General features: G+C 35.7%; 1 protein-coding gene across 2 annotated transcripts in view; it reads right to left on the reverse strand.

Annotated features, from left to right (window-relative positions):
* Positions 1 to 14,280, reverse strand: part of LOC131431165 (serine-rich adhesin for platelets) — a 242,193-nt gene that overhangs the window by 20,871 nt on the left and 207,042 nt on the right. The window lies entirely within an intron of this gene.

Consider the following 14,280-nt stretch of genomic DNA (forward strand, 5'->3'; position numbering starts at 1 on the left):
ATGGACTGCGGTTTACGTCGGTTGGGTGTTAAAAGGTCGACATCAGATGTGTTGAACAGTATTTAAATGATCGGTTCTTGGTTAGAAAGAATCAATGACAAAACGGTGACTAATAATGTCCTTTTATAAATTCTATGAATGCTGAACATAACAGATAAATTTGAATAATTTATTAGATGAACCATGCATTGCTCTTTTCGATTTTCGATGCATGAATTTTGATCTAATTCGCAATAATGGAGACGCATGGTAATTCACGAATTCGGATAGTTTTCCCACATAAGCAACGCCATTTGCTTTGTACGAAAAAAAGAATAATAGAATATTGAAAAATATGGGATATTAAAAGTCATAATTTTTTTTCGGAAATATAAAAATACTAATATATTTCGTTATTTAGGTCTGGTCATAAATAACTGCACACCTTGCATAGCAATCTTTATGTTTGCAAAGTCAATATGAAATTGATTAACCTTTCGGTTTTCCATGTCTACCTGAAGTAAAAACACATTGCATTGTTTTGGATTTGCAAGTGTGAAATCTCATAGTAGGAGACTGCGAAAAAGTGCTTCCATACAGCAAAATCGCAGTAAAAATTCAAATTAAGTTTTTCGGGTGTTCGCTATGTTGGGAAATAAATATCAACATCGTGGTTCTGCGGTCGATAAAGTCGGTCGTGAAAGGAAACGTTCCCAGATAGGACGCTTGTATTTGTTAAAGTTATAAAATAGCAGGAAAAAGAATGTAAAAACAGATTTGCAGTGCGATGGTCTGTTATTAACAAGCGTAGCAGAATAAAACTGCAGTTCACAACAAAACATGTGGATATTGACTTCTGGAAAACGGTTTGTTGGCCCGATTAAGATTCAGGCAGCAGTCGGAAGTGTGAGTAAAACCTGTCAAAAGCCTTTTTAGGTAAGCACGATTCCCAACCCCGATTCCCGATAATCCGATTCCCAACCAGAAAGTTTCTCTAACCCGAAGAGGCGAATGATCCTACGGTTAAAACCTCTATAATCGAAATACAAAAAAACTGTGAAGTTCGGTGGAGGTAACATCATAGTGTGGGAGAGTTTTGTGCGGCCAGGAGTTTGAAAATTGGCACAGATCGCTGGGATTATGAGTGCAGAAAAGTACATTGACGTAGACCACCTGAAGTTCCGGTCCGAGATGTGTTGGCTAGTCGGGATATCTCTTATATGCTTCTTATATACAAGTACATCAAACAGATTAATATACAAGTGTAATCTGTTATAACTCGCTCAGACAGTATAATCTCCACCTACAGGTTCGACACTAACATCCGCCCGATTCTCTCGATCCCCGTCCCTGTCCACCATCTTCATTGGAACTAACAAGATCTTTTTTTGTCACTAACTTTTTCTAATTAGATCTCTATCGTATCACACCCCCTTTTTCGCAATATTTACTTCTCCTTCATTCTCTTCCGTAACATGACCAGCATTCCGTCGATGACCAGCATGCGGGCCTAGAAAAGATTAGGGAGTTATGCCTTGTCGTCTGGGTACAGCTTCCTTCAAAGTACTAAGTGCAAGTCATAAAAAGTACTATGTGAAATCTAGCAATTAGAATCATTTAGTATTTTATTTTGTGCAGTAGTTTTTTGGCCGGGCTTTGCGAACATAGTATACTAAATTTCCGAAAAGCTATGACTTTTAATATCCCAGGTTTTTCGTAATTTTGTTCTTCACTTGAAGATCTTCATTTCGTCCAAATTAACTAATATTGTATATGTGATGAAACTGTCAGAATTCGTTAACGTAATGGTGGTTGAATAATGTATTCTGACCAGAAGGTACAGTTTAGCTTCTAATTTCTATCTTCTACTTCCTATTTTTTAATAGTTGATGTTGTTGAAATAAAACCCTACTTCACAGACTGAACGGAACTTGTAAAATTGCATTAAAACTACTGTAATAAACAGCATCCATTACAATTAATACAATTTGCTGAGCGATTTGAAAATTACGAGTCTCCGAAAATTCAATAAAATGAAAAACTAAACTATCGGCAGCATCAGCGGACTTGAACCGAGAATCTTCAGAAAACAAAGTGAGCCCGTTTATCGACTGAACTACAGAAGCGCATATTTGTTTGACAAGTATGTCACAAGCAGAGTTGCAAATTGTCAGTCATGTCAAATGACCTTGACAGACTGACTAAAATTATCGTCATCTGTAATCGGTACGGTCAATGTGTCTGTCAAATGATACTCGATAGTTCTATGACCAAGTAGAAGTATACTCAGTCAAAGACAGGTGACGCATTTTGTTCTCTCTCTCATTCTCCTACTCCCTGTTGAAGTAAAAAAATCCATGAGAGTACTAACATAAACATAAATTGATAAAGTTCATTGTTCCTTGTAAAAAGTCATCGGACTTCGGAGTTTATTGGTGTACATGAATTTAATTCAATGTGTATGCTGCTTGACTAATATTTAGTCACATCGTAATCAAGCAGTGACAGGAGAAATGAAGATAATATCAATCACATCGGCAATCAATGAGCGTCCTGGTGAGTATAATATCAAGAGAATTTAAGTTATGACAGATTGGCTCTCAGACACTCAATATATGATGATTGGTAGAGCCTGGTTGGCAGCAGTCCAGTGACATAAACTATCCAATCTTCGTCGTGCAAAGTTGCTAGTTGATAGTGACATTTAGCAGCTCTGGTCACAAGTCATCGCTCTACAGTCTCGAGAGCGGAAATCGAATTAGAGAGAAATTCAATAGTTGTTCATGAGATCGCAAGACCATTTTTTTTGAATCTTAGTAAAAATTTGAAAACCAGTTAAAGTATCTCAGAGAAATCCAGGTAGGTTCGATTCCAGAATTTTTTGAGTAGTAAATCAAAAGTTTTCACATACTTTGATTTGAATGATACATTTTGCGCATTTTAGAGTTGCACGGATGGGAGAGACCAATTAAACTTAACACTGTTTATTTAAAAAAAAACGTTCTTAATCCACCTAGCAGTGAGATGATACCTTTTTTATCAATCCGCATGTGTGTTTTGCATGAATATTCTTCGCTGTTTCAGTTTTCATGACATTATTCTAATGTCTGTAATGTCCGTGAACTCTGTAATGTAGAAACTGCAAATCGGATCGAATTTGAATCTAAAAGTGTAAATTCAGGAACCTTGTTTGGGAGAAAACCGAAAAAAATGAGTGAAATTATTAGTCATACGCATTTACTGATCTCGACGAATTGATTCGAATGGTATATGGCTGTTCTGTTCTTCCAGCATTTATTGCTGTAAGTAGTTTAAATCAATATAATTATGGAATTGCTTTCAACTCGAAAATTCTGCCATTATCTGGTTTACATATGGCATATTCGAATGATTATGTTGCCAAAACGAATCGTGCTAAAATCGGTCCGAGGCAAAATATCATGCTGTACACATTCTTTTGGGTACTTAGAAACAATTGTATGTAACAGTAAAAAATTGTGTTTTATGTTGCTCCAAAGCATTTCTTTGCCAGACAGCGCTCAAAACTTCTACTGCTCAAATAGGGGAAAAAGTCGCTTACACAAAAATTTCGATATCTCCGTTAAAAATGGACGGATTTTACCATTCTATGGCTTGTTGGATAGGTATTACCATGCGGAATCTTAGTTTGAATATATATTCTGTTTTCAAGGTCAATTGTGACAGATACTGAAGGCTATTCCGGAAATTGACTTTAACCGCTGTTTCGAGGATTGGAAAAAACGTTGGCACAAGTGTATTTTGGCCGGGGAAGATCACTTTGACGGGAACGAAATAGATTTGGAAGAATAAATAAAGAATTTTTAAATTTGAACAAAGTCTTTTATTTCATACAGTAATATTAATTTTCAATTTGTTGCTTCATATTCTATTTGTTTAAATGATTAGTTTAACCAATTGCAGTTTTTCAAATACCTGTAGATTGTTTTTGTTGTTATTTCTTCATTACAAGAAGTTACTAATCGCATCATTAACGAGTAAATAGAGAGGGTTTTCTTTCTAATTCTACTTTCTCGGTTTGTTTTTGTTTAATTCACGAAAATACTTTTTATTTATTTTTAGAATGTTCAATTGATGGTCTACAACTTCCTTTTCGACTCAATTTTTGCACAAAACATTATTTCTGAGGAAAATAATTTACCATTTTTCAAATCAGTTTTGATTCCATGCATTCATGCAAAATAAGTAGTTTTCATTTTAAAGTTGTGTGCAAAGTTTCTTCTAAATTAGACTAAGCTCTGCTGACCATTTATTTGAATCTAATTTTGTAGAAATCGGTTCAATCATGAAAAATTAGATTTTATTATCACATACAATCAACTCGTGATTCCGGAACCGGAAATTGTATTCGGGTGAAGTTCAAGATTTTGAATCTTAATTCATGACAATTAGTTTATGCATCTCCGCATGCATTATTTGCCGCATACATAATCTCACAGGTATTTTGCGATTTCGACGAGTTGATTTGAATGATATTTGAATTTCTGTTCGGAAATTGGTTTTCACAATAATATGAAAGCAATACGTTTTCAGTACAATCGATTTTCAACAGTGTTACAATCTAATAGAATAACGACTAGTAATAAACAGTTTTCTTGTAATCAATGCAATACTAATTGAATTTTACAGAAAAGTTTCAACAAGTATCATAGAAATATATACTGTTGATAAAATTCCGTTACGATCTGTTGCCAGGCCGGTGCTGAACTAGTCACGTATAATTTGTCCATAATCACACATAGAACAACTTGACCGTGATCATAAATAAAAATCTCCCCGATTATGTAAACAATGCTGCACACAGCAGTGGTAACATAATGTAAACAATTGTTATGTTAGTTCGTCGGAACTTGATTCGTCAATATTGGTTTTTGTAAGCATGAATAATAGCCGAAGCATTGACCTGGTTAAAGCAACAATTGCTTTCATCCGGGAATATTTAAAGCAGATGTCGGAGATGACTCAGACCCTGTCAGACGGTGAATGCAGTCGGTTCCCGGAAAATCGATTGAAAATTTCCGAGCCTGGTCCGCAGCAGGCTGGTAAGGGATTCTACGGAAATTTAGGTCATAGTAATGGTGATGATTCCCGGCTGAATGCCTCTTATGCCTTCAGAGAGATGATGGCACTAGCCTGTTGCCATTTCTCTCTTTCTCCTCGTCTCTTTTTCTCTGGGACAAGATACCCTCACCCGGTTTCGTTCGGTGATATATCACCAGAGCGGCGTTCTTCTTGCACTTCTTCGCGATAGTTGGGATCCTTGGCAAATGGCTCTAACCTCCAAGTCTGAACCCATTTGTCATTGCAAAATTCCTAATCCCACTCTTTGCCCGTTTCGAACGTTCATCGCTCATTCACATCCAATCTATCTGCAGAATAGTAACAAAAGCTGTTCGAATGAATGTACCGTGCATATATATCAATTATTCGTTCCGTTCGAGAGGTTTCGTTTGCCATAGCCGAATGTAACAAGTGCCTGTTGATTCAGAATACCGGGTGGAATATCAATTGCCAAGACATGCTATTATTTCCTATGCGAAGTGATTACTCTGCTATGAATATTAGGCTACCCTTCCTCAATTCTCAATGTGTATCAACTCCGGCAGAAATACTACTTAATATTCTGTCCGTTTCTAGCAAGCTGACAACAGATTGCCCTTTGAATGGCAAGCGGCGAACGGTATAATACTGAACGAATGCTGTTCTACAACCTAATCATACCAACTTTATTTGTTAGGAATCTCGAGTTTGCGTTCCTGTTGTGCAAAACTTTTGCCTTCTCTGTAGCATCACATGGTTTTCGTAAGGCATTAATTTGCTAGATCCGTGTGACCTTTTGATATAAAATTGACAGAATTCTCACTTATTATACAGTTTTGCCGTCAGTGTATGGAAATGGAATTTGTAATGGGAAAGGCATGTCATTTCGATTCGCATCCAGTGAAAATAATATTTGCAACCAATTTTACAACTGCGTTTTTACAATTGTAAACTAGTCATTTAAAAATCCCAAACCCAAGTTTTCATAAAGTCATCAATAAACAAATAATTAATTTTCACTGTCCGATAGTAGAGAACTCGTTTCTGTGCGCAAGGTAAAAGCATTGAGTCGTGGCAAATAAACAAAAAAAATGTGACATGAAAGCGTTTTTTGATACAGTACTTTGTGAGACTTTCGCATTACACTGCCAATTCCGTTCTGGGCTTTAGAGCGAAAGGTCGTCAGAGACAAAAAAGCGATTGTGGCATAAGTCGCTAGGGACCAGAAATCAAAAAGCCGGTAGAGATATTGTCGCTGTAACGTCATCTTGTAAAAACCGACAATCGGAGGAAAATTGAATTAGATATGATGTTCAAAGTTTTTTCAAACGAACGCTAGAAAGAGGCGCTTACAGAGTTTCAAAACATTGATTGGTTACGAAAAAGTTTGTCGACAATTACCGAGCTCTTGAAGAACGGAACGGAATCTGTAGTTTTCGAGACTTTTTTAACAATCGTGAGTTTGGTTTTAATACCTAATGAGTTTGCAGAATCCAAGTATCTGGAGTGTTTGAGCCTGACAGTCACGAAGTATACTCACAGTATCTCAATGCATTTAAAATGGGCTTGCATTTTTTACGAACATTATTGATTGCCCAGTAAATCAATATTAATGTTCATTTTAGCGCTCTTAGCAACAGAAAGCTTATCAGAATGTCTTTGTGTCGCATAAAATACGGAATCAAATTCAGGAGACAAACCGTACTTCTTTCTATCCGTTCAATTTTCTTGGGGACGAACCGATTCGGAAAATCTGAGGTTATTAATTTAGATATGGCTAATCCGATTTCAACAATCCGACACTTGTTTGAAAGTAACTGATAGACCATTAATCGATTTTATAACGATAATCACCAAACACTTCCGGCTCCGGAGATATAATAGTACAAGTGACGTAACCGACTAACAGCACTTTCTTTTATGCACTCAGTTTTCTCAAAAGTGATTGAATCGATTTCGCAAATCCTACTCATTTGAAAGCTACTATTGGGCTATATAATGAATTACAATGACTCATGGCGAAAAATTCCGGTTATAATGGTATAAGTGACGTTACCGACAAACTGCACTTTCATTATACGTACAATTTTCTTAGAGGTGGCCGAATTGATTTGGGCAAACTTAGACACAGATCATGTACAAATTGTTTGTTCCGGTGAAATAATTTCGAGAATTTTACCGAATAGACGACATAAGGCGTCAAGGAACACATTCATAAATTACCTGTAGCAATCTGGAAATTATTGAGTCTATCTAAATTAAACTCAAGTTTTGCAATTCTTTCCGAAAAACAAGATACATTCTTCTGATAGCAGAGCATAATAATTTTAGCTTTCTTTACAGAACTCTTGACTGCCAGTTGTTAAAAAGAAATATGCTTACCAAACAGTGCCTCTCGATTTTTTGCTTCGCAAAGTATTTAATTAGTTGAGCATATGCAGGATATTGATTTCATGAGAAAGTCAAATCTGAACAATTGGATGATATTTTTTTGTAAGTGATTTAGATTTAGCTTATATTAAACATTTGTTTATTTTTTATTTTTATTCGTGGAATAAGCTAAAATTCTGAAATATGCTTGACATCATACTTGTAAGCAGCTCTCTAAAACGGACATCACATCTCGTAAACAGCTCTCTTAAAGCATTTTGTCTAGTTTAAACAGTGCTCTTTCTATAAATTTTTGCCTTTCTCATATAGAAAGGTTATGCAATCACTGTGAAAACCGACCATTCGACTCAGTTCGTCGAGATCACAAAATCTCTCTCTCTCTCTAGTTGGCAGATCTTGTTAGTTAGACTACTTTGGGACTCCTAGTCCCCGGTTTCCGCTTCCGAAAGCACCGATAATGGTGAAGAAAATCTCCAAAAACGGAACTCACTTCGATTTCTCGGAAACGGTTAAACCGATTTCCACGAATAATGATTCCAATTAAAGCTCTCGTTGTCTTTAAATATACTGTACAATTTCATCCAGATCCGATTTTCGGTTCCGAAATTATAGGGCATAAAAGTTGTCGTTCAATTACGATGTAAATCTAGTACGCAACTGTACGTGCGGCTTTGCTCCGTTCGCAGTGTGCTTTGTTCAATTTCGTATAGCGTGAAATGTTGCCATATTAAAATTTATATTTTTCAAGTGAAAAAATGTAAATTTTTTAATCTTTTGTTTAATTTGTTCCTACTTGTTAGTGTTATTACAAAATCATGATAACGATGCTTTTCTGTAAGAGTACACTCATTGCCTTTCTCATATAGAAATTTCTTGCAATCACTGAAAAAATTGACTAGTGAAAATTGCCGCAGATGGCTAAGTGGTCTATATCATTCGCTAAGTGGTCTATATCATTCGACACAGTTCATCGAGCTAAGCAATGTATGTGTCTGTGCGTGTGAGTATGTGTCAAATAATGCTACTCATAAAATAAAAAATCTCATAGTCCCATAGGTTGCTATTTCATAGGGTAAAGTGTGTTTAAAATTGCTCACCGTCATTTAGAGCGACGATGCAAAAAGGGTAAAGTTTTTCTAGATTTGGCTCGACTTTGGCTATACTGGTTCCAAGTTCCAGGTTCCAGAAGTACTGAAAATAGTGGTCGAAATGTCTAAAACGAGACTCACTCAATTTTTTCGGAGATTATTGAATCGATTTTCAAAAACAGGCTCAAACAAAAGTTCCTATAGTCTCATAGGTTGCTGTTTAATTTGATGTGATCCGACTTCCGGTTCTAAAACTAAAGGTAAAGTGTGTTTAATCATTTGTTGCGACGATGCAAAATAAAGAAAAATTATTATTAGCTTACATAACTGTTTACAAATTGAAAAGGTTCAGTTAGTTTATACCATAAGAAAGTTTATTTTATTCAAGATTAGAACAAAATTTCTTCGCAGAATCTTGTAGTGATATATTTGAAAATAGAAGCAATATGGGAAAAGCATAATTACACCACTAGGTGGATTAAAACAGTTTTTTTTATTGTTTTATAACACAGGAAAATGACGATGATTCCACCAACAACAGTGACACCGAACCAATGGACGAAGACGTGATTGGTGGACCGCAACGAAATGTGGCAATGATAAAGATAAGTAATGATTTCATATCGGTTACCGTATTCGTTGTGATCAAAAAAGAAAATCAAATAAAGTGTCGATTGAAGGTTCCCGTTCATTTTCCTGGATTTTAGTAGTCCAGTTAGTTTTTGATAAGTAGCTAAAAATTACTAAACTTTTAAAGAAGGTATAGTTGAGTCTGCGCTTATACGAAATCCTATTTGAGTTTCGGAGATTTCTTATCGATATTTGTACGAAACAATTTTTTTCAGTAATATAATTTTTCCACCAACGAGAATATTTGTAAGTTTTGTCACGACAGAGTTTGTTCAGTTTTGGAATGACTGAGTGGAAACATATATTGAGGAAGCCAAACGAATCAGAAACTCACAGAAAAAATTATTTTTTGGAAAAACAACCGCTCAGAGGCAGGACTCGAACCATTTTCGCCACCCTGAGCTGTGGTAAGCGTACATCGAACAATGATCTAAATCCTAGCCATCTCACGATCGGTACCCCATATCCAAACATCTTCTCTGTTCATTAGACAACAACACACTAGTCTTCTCGTTTCGTTCTATACCTCTTTTCCGGTCAAGCGCTGGGTAGGAGAGTATATTTATAATCGCTTGTTGCCTATTCTACTGTGCCAGTTGCTGTCTGGCAAACGTCAGCAGAGCTTAAAATTGCCACGCATTCTAAATAGTGGCCCTTACACGAGACAATATTATTGTCAATACAAGGAGTATTGACAATACTTTTGATCGTGTAATGGAAACTTTATTGGATTGACGAAAATATTGTCAAAAAATCAAACCTGCTCATCAATCCGACAATACTTTCTTTCCAGAGAGAAACTGATAAATATGTGCAATGACCTCTTCTCTCAATATTTCAATGTTCATTTGGAATATTTGAAGCTCCAAACGCTTGATTTTCTCGAAAAATGCGGACTCAAGTTACCAAGTCAATTGGATTGACAATACTTTGAATTGACAATAATATTGTCACGTGTAAGGGCTGCTAATGAAAGAGTCCAATCCAATAGCCTCATATTCGTTTTTTACTGTCTCATTCGTAAATGACCGCGTCGAAGAGAGACGAAGCATTTTCGTCTCTCATTGCAAAATCAATCAATCTTACCGTCAGTGACTCAGTCACTCGTTGACAAGCAGCGTTGCCTGGTTGCAGATTTATCGGGCAAATGCTAGTTTTTTCACGCTTTGTCAGACACTCTAACGAACCAGATGTTTTGCCAGTTTTTACAAATTTTCCCAGATACTACAAATTTTCGAAGATATTGTCAGATCTCACAAGATCTTAACGGTTTTGGCCTTTATACGATAGGTGGTGAGACCAATTTTTTTGCTCACTGAAAATGAAGCCCGGCCAAAATATCCTTGTATATAGTTGGACCCAGACAAATCCAGCTAAATTTTCGAGTCAGAGTTTCTTTTTGAAGAAATGCCCTGATGACAAGACAAAACCAAAGTAATGTCTGCAGGGAGAATCAGAAAAATCTCAGTTCTCATGCTTTCATGGACATCACAAATCTGTGACGTTTGGCTATAAAAAGTGATTAAAATATGATAAATCGAAGTAACTACACCCCAGATCCTCTTTGGAAACCGACATTACTACTGATTCGAGCACCAACAGGTAAAAGTAATTGTGAATCCTTTTTCTGTCATTTTCGATTCTCAAAGCTTCGGTTGAATATAGACACTGCATACTGTGAGATTTTCACTGAAAATCGCAAATGACTGAAAGGACAAATAAAAGAAAGAACACAATTTTTAAACTACTGTTCCGGTTATGTCATTGACTGGACATGGATCTTGTTCACTTAATTTGCAAGTGCAGCTGAGAGTGATATTTATTTCTTGTCATTTTCGTATATTTTATTTCAATGAAATTGACTTTTCTTAGCTCTGATCGTCAGCGACAGAACCTATGAAGGCTTTTTGATAGTATGTTATTTCACTACCAGAGGCTTCTTCAATATATGTTTCGTTATACCAATGGCATTATGGCACTTGGTTCAATTAAATATTCATGACATTTGGTCAACTGTTTTTACTTATGAAAAATTAATAATAATTACTAATAAAAATTAATTTCGAATTTCAGCTCCAAATTGCATATGACGGGAATAAAAGTATGAATATTAATTGTATGTTGACGTTTAAAACCCAAAATATTAAAGGCGCGTACGTTTTCTACATGTACAATGATTAAATTCACCATAACAAAGTGGGTTCAAACAACCTTGTATTTTATATTTCAGATTAGATACTCGGATACCAAGCTTTGGTCATAAATGTTGAATGGAAAAACAACAACAAATTGTAACCTGACACAAACGAATTTTTTTATATTTCCTTGTGACTGATGTACGCACTGGATCAAATCAAATGTTGGGCATGTAACCAATGTCACAGGTGACAAACGATTTACACGGAATTCTTGTGTTCTGTCCGAAAGTCACATATGATGGTATTGATTTTTTCAGTCGCAAATGTAACAAATGTACACCGTTGAGAATACCAGGGAAAAGACTCTTTCACACTTCCTTTTTCGATTGAAAGAATCACTCAGTACTGAGTTAAGTGTTCTCGAATGTACAAACCGTTAGCAGCTGAGAGTACACACTAAGAAAAGTTTACATCTTTATAGATGCACATAAATGGAGCGTCGCGATTCACTCACATTCACGATTCAAAACATGTAAAGATAAGTCATATCAGTAACTTCACAGTAAATGCAGCTTAAACTTACATTGATATAGACGCAAAGCTTATTTTTACATGTTAGTAGATGTAATATTGTGTCATCACCGAAGAAATTATGGCATGTTTGAATTTACGTAAAGCGTAAATTTCATTTTTTCTAAGAGTGTAGATTATGTACATGTACGTCTTTATCATCATTCTCTATATTCATTGACATGTTATACTTGATGTTTTCATGCTCCATATAGTGTACATTGTTGTCATTATCAACAAATTCAATTGCGTAGCACCCCTGAACTGAAAGTAGATATATTACGCGTTTAGTCTCATTTAACTGCCTTTCTACAATGTTGTTGTCATTCTTCAAAACGTAAGGTATCAAATTTTAAATCATATAGAACAACGTCGGATGACGTGAATTCGAATAAAAAGAATGATTCATTTTCTTCATTGTAAAGAATCTGAATTCTGGAAACGAATTTCGATACTAAATTCTGGTACTGAATTCTGTACCTGAACTTGAGAACTGAATTCTGAAACTGAGTTCTAAAACTGAATTTTTGATCTGGATTGTTAATCTGGTCAATAAATCTGTGATCTGGAACTGAATTCGAGATCAGATTTCTGGTTCGGAACTGAGCTCTAAATTTTAGTTACAGAATTTCGATCCAGGATTCAGTTTTCAAATTCGGATCCAGAATTCTTCTTTGAAACTGACTTTTGTAATCCTTTTGTAATGATGCAGAAATAAATTCGAAAATCTTTAGAATACATTTCCTGAACTCGGTTACACCTTTAGTGAAGTGAATTTTGGTATAAAGTTTTAGACCTGCATTCTGGTGCTGAATTCTGAACCTGCTTTCAGAAATGCATTTCTGAACTGAGTTCTAGAATTGAGCTTTGGATCTGAATTCTGGCCCTGGATCTCGGTCTAAGTTCCAGAACCTCAACTTCAGAACATAGATTTCCAATTGTAAATCTGGACAGGAATTTTGGAATTTTGGACCGCATTTCCTAATTGAACTATAGAACGGTATTCTGAAGTTGAATTCTGGTCTGAACTGAACGAGGCAAGAACGAATGAAAAGTCAATTTTTTACCTTCTTTACCTATCAAACATTTTAGAATACTACCGGAAATTCTATCATGAATTTGTGATCATATCTCGGATGAAGTGGAGGAAAAAATACTTACAATCAAAAATATATCACTCTCCCAGAGGTCAAAATTTGAAAAGGCGCCCAATAGAAAAGTAAGACGTATTTACGTCAAAGATTAAAGGGAAAATTTCAAAGAAATTTTTTTCCAAATAAATGTTAAAGTGCGTTTGTAACAAGATAGCACAGCAGTGACGAAATACATCTGAACGGACGGGCAAATGGTTGACAAGCAAAATAAAAAAAAGGCAGGCGACAATCATTTATCATGGAATTCAATCCGTCGAGATCGGAAAGAGTCACTTCGTTTATGTTTGTTTTTTTTTACGCATTTAACCTCTGGTCTAACACATATGTAGTAACCTTCATGGCTGACGTGCGATTTATGAACTATAAAATTGATGCATTTAAAAACTTCACATGAAAATTCATAACAAATTCTTCTATCATTTCGTCTAGAATTATATGCTGGAGAATACTGTTTAAACTATAATGAAACAGTCTATGTGATGTTATGTCTTCATTTTGTTACAACATTGCATGTATTTCCGTGGCTCTATCGAAGCACTTCATTGTTAGATAACACTCTTTAGATAATAAAGTGTGGAACTGTTTTAAAAACGAACAATCCGAGTTTCATCCTACTTGTTGAGTTGAGATCACCGGTAATAGCTATCTGTTTCTATGGTTTTAATTTTAACATATACTCCTGAGATATACATTTGTAGCTATTAGTTGTTCCACTCAACGACAGTATTTAAACTGTTGATGCTGTTTGTATGTCTATTAACTTTATTTATGGTTGATGTGACAGGTTAAATACAAGGCTGCACAACGGTGAAAAGCATCACCGGATTGTGAACTCAATCCACGTGGGCCTCGGAGGAATTGAAATAAAACATTTTGAACCTACTTCGCGTTAAATGTGGATCAAGCATGGCTTTCAGATGGAGCTAGGTACTGTCATATTTATGTAATCATCATGACAACGACCAGCTGTAAAACATAATAAAACTCTATTCAGTATTAAGCTCCGGCCTTTAATTCTTCCTGACAGTTGAAAACCACAATAGGCACAGATGTTTTCCCCGCCACATCAACTTTACCGAAGTGTACTCGACCTGGATTTTCCGAGCAATGGCTTGATATCTTCCCTTTATGCTGCACAGCTCAACGAAAGGTTTATGCCACCGTGAGGTTGGTGTGTGCGAAGCGTTTCCAAAACAATGCGGGAACGATGGGCGCACGTGTTGAACATGTGGTGTAGCTTGTATACAATTC

This window comes from Malaya genurostris, chromosome 2 (genome assembly GCF_030247185.1).
Source record: "Malaya genurostris strain Urasoe2022 chromosome 2, Malgen_1.1, whole genome shotgun sequence".
In the NCBI taxonomy this organism is placed as follows: Eukaryota; Metazoa; Arthropoda; class Insecta; order Diptera; family Culicidae; genus Malaya; species Malaya genurostris.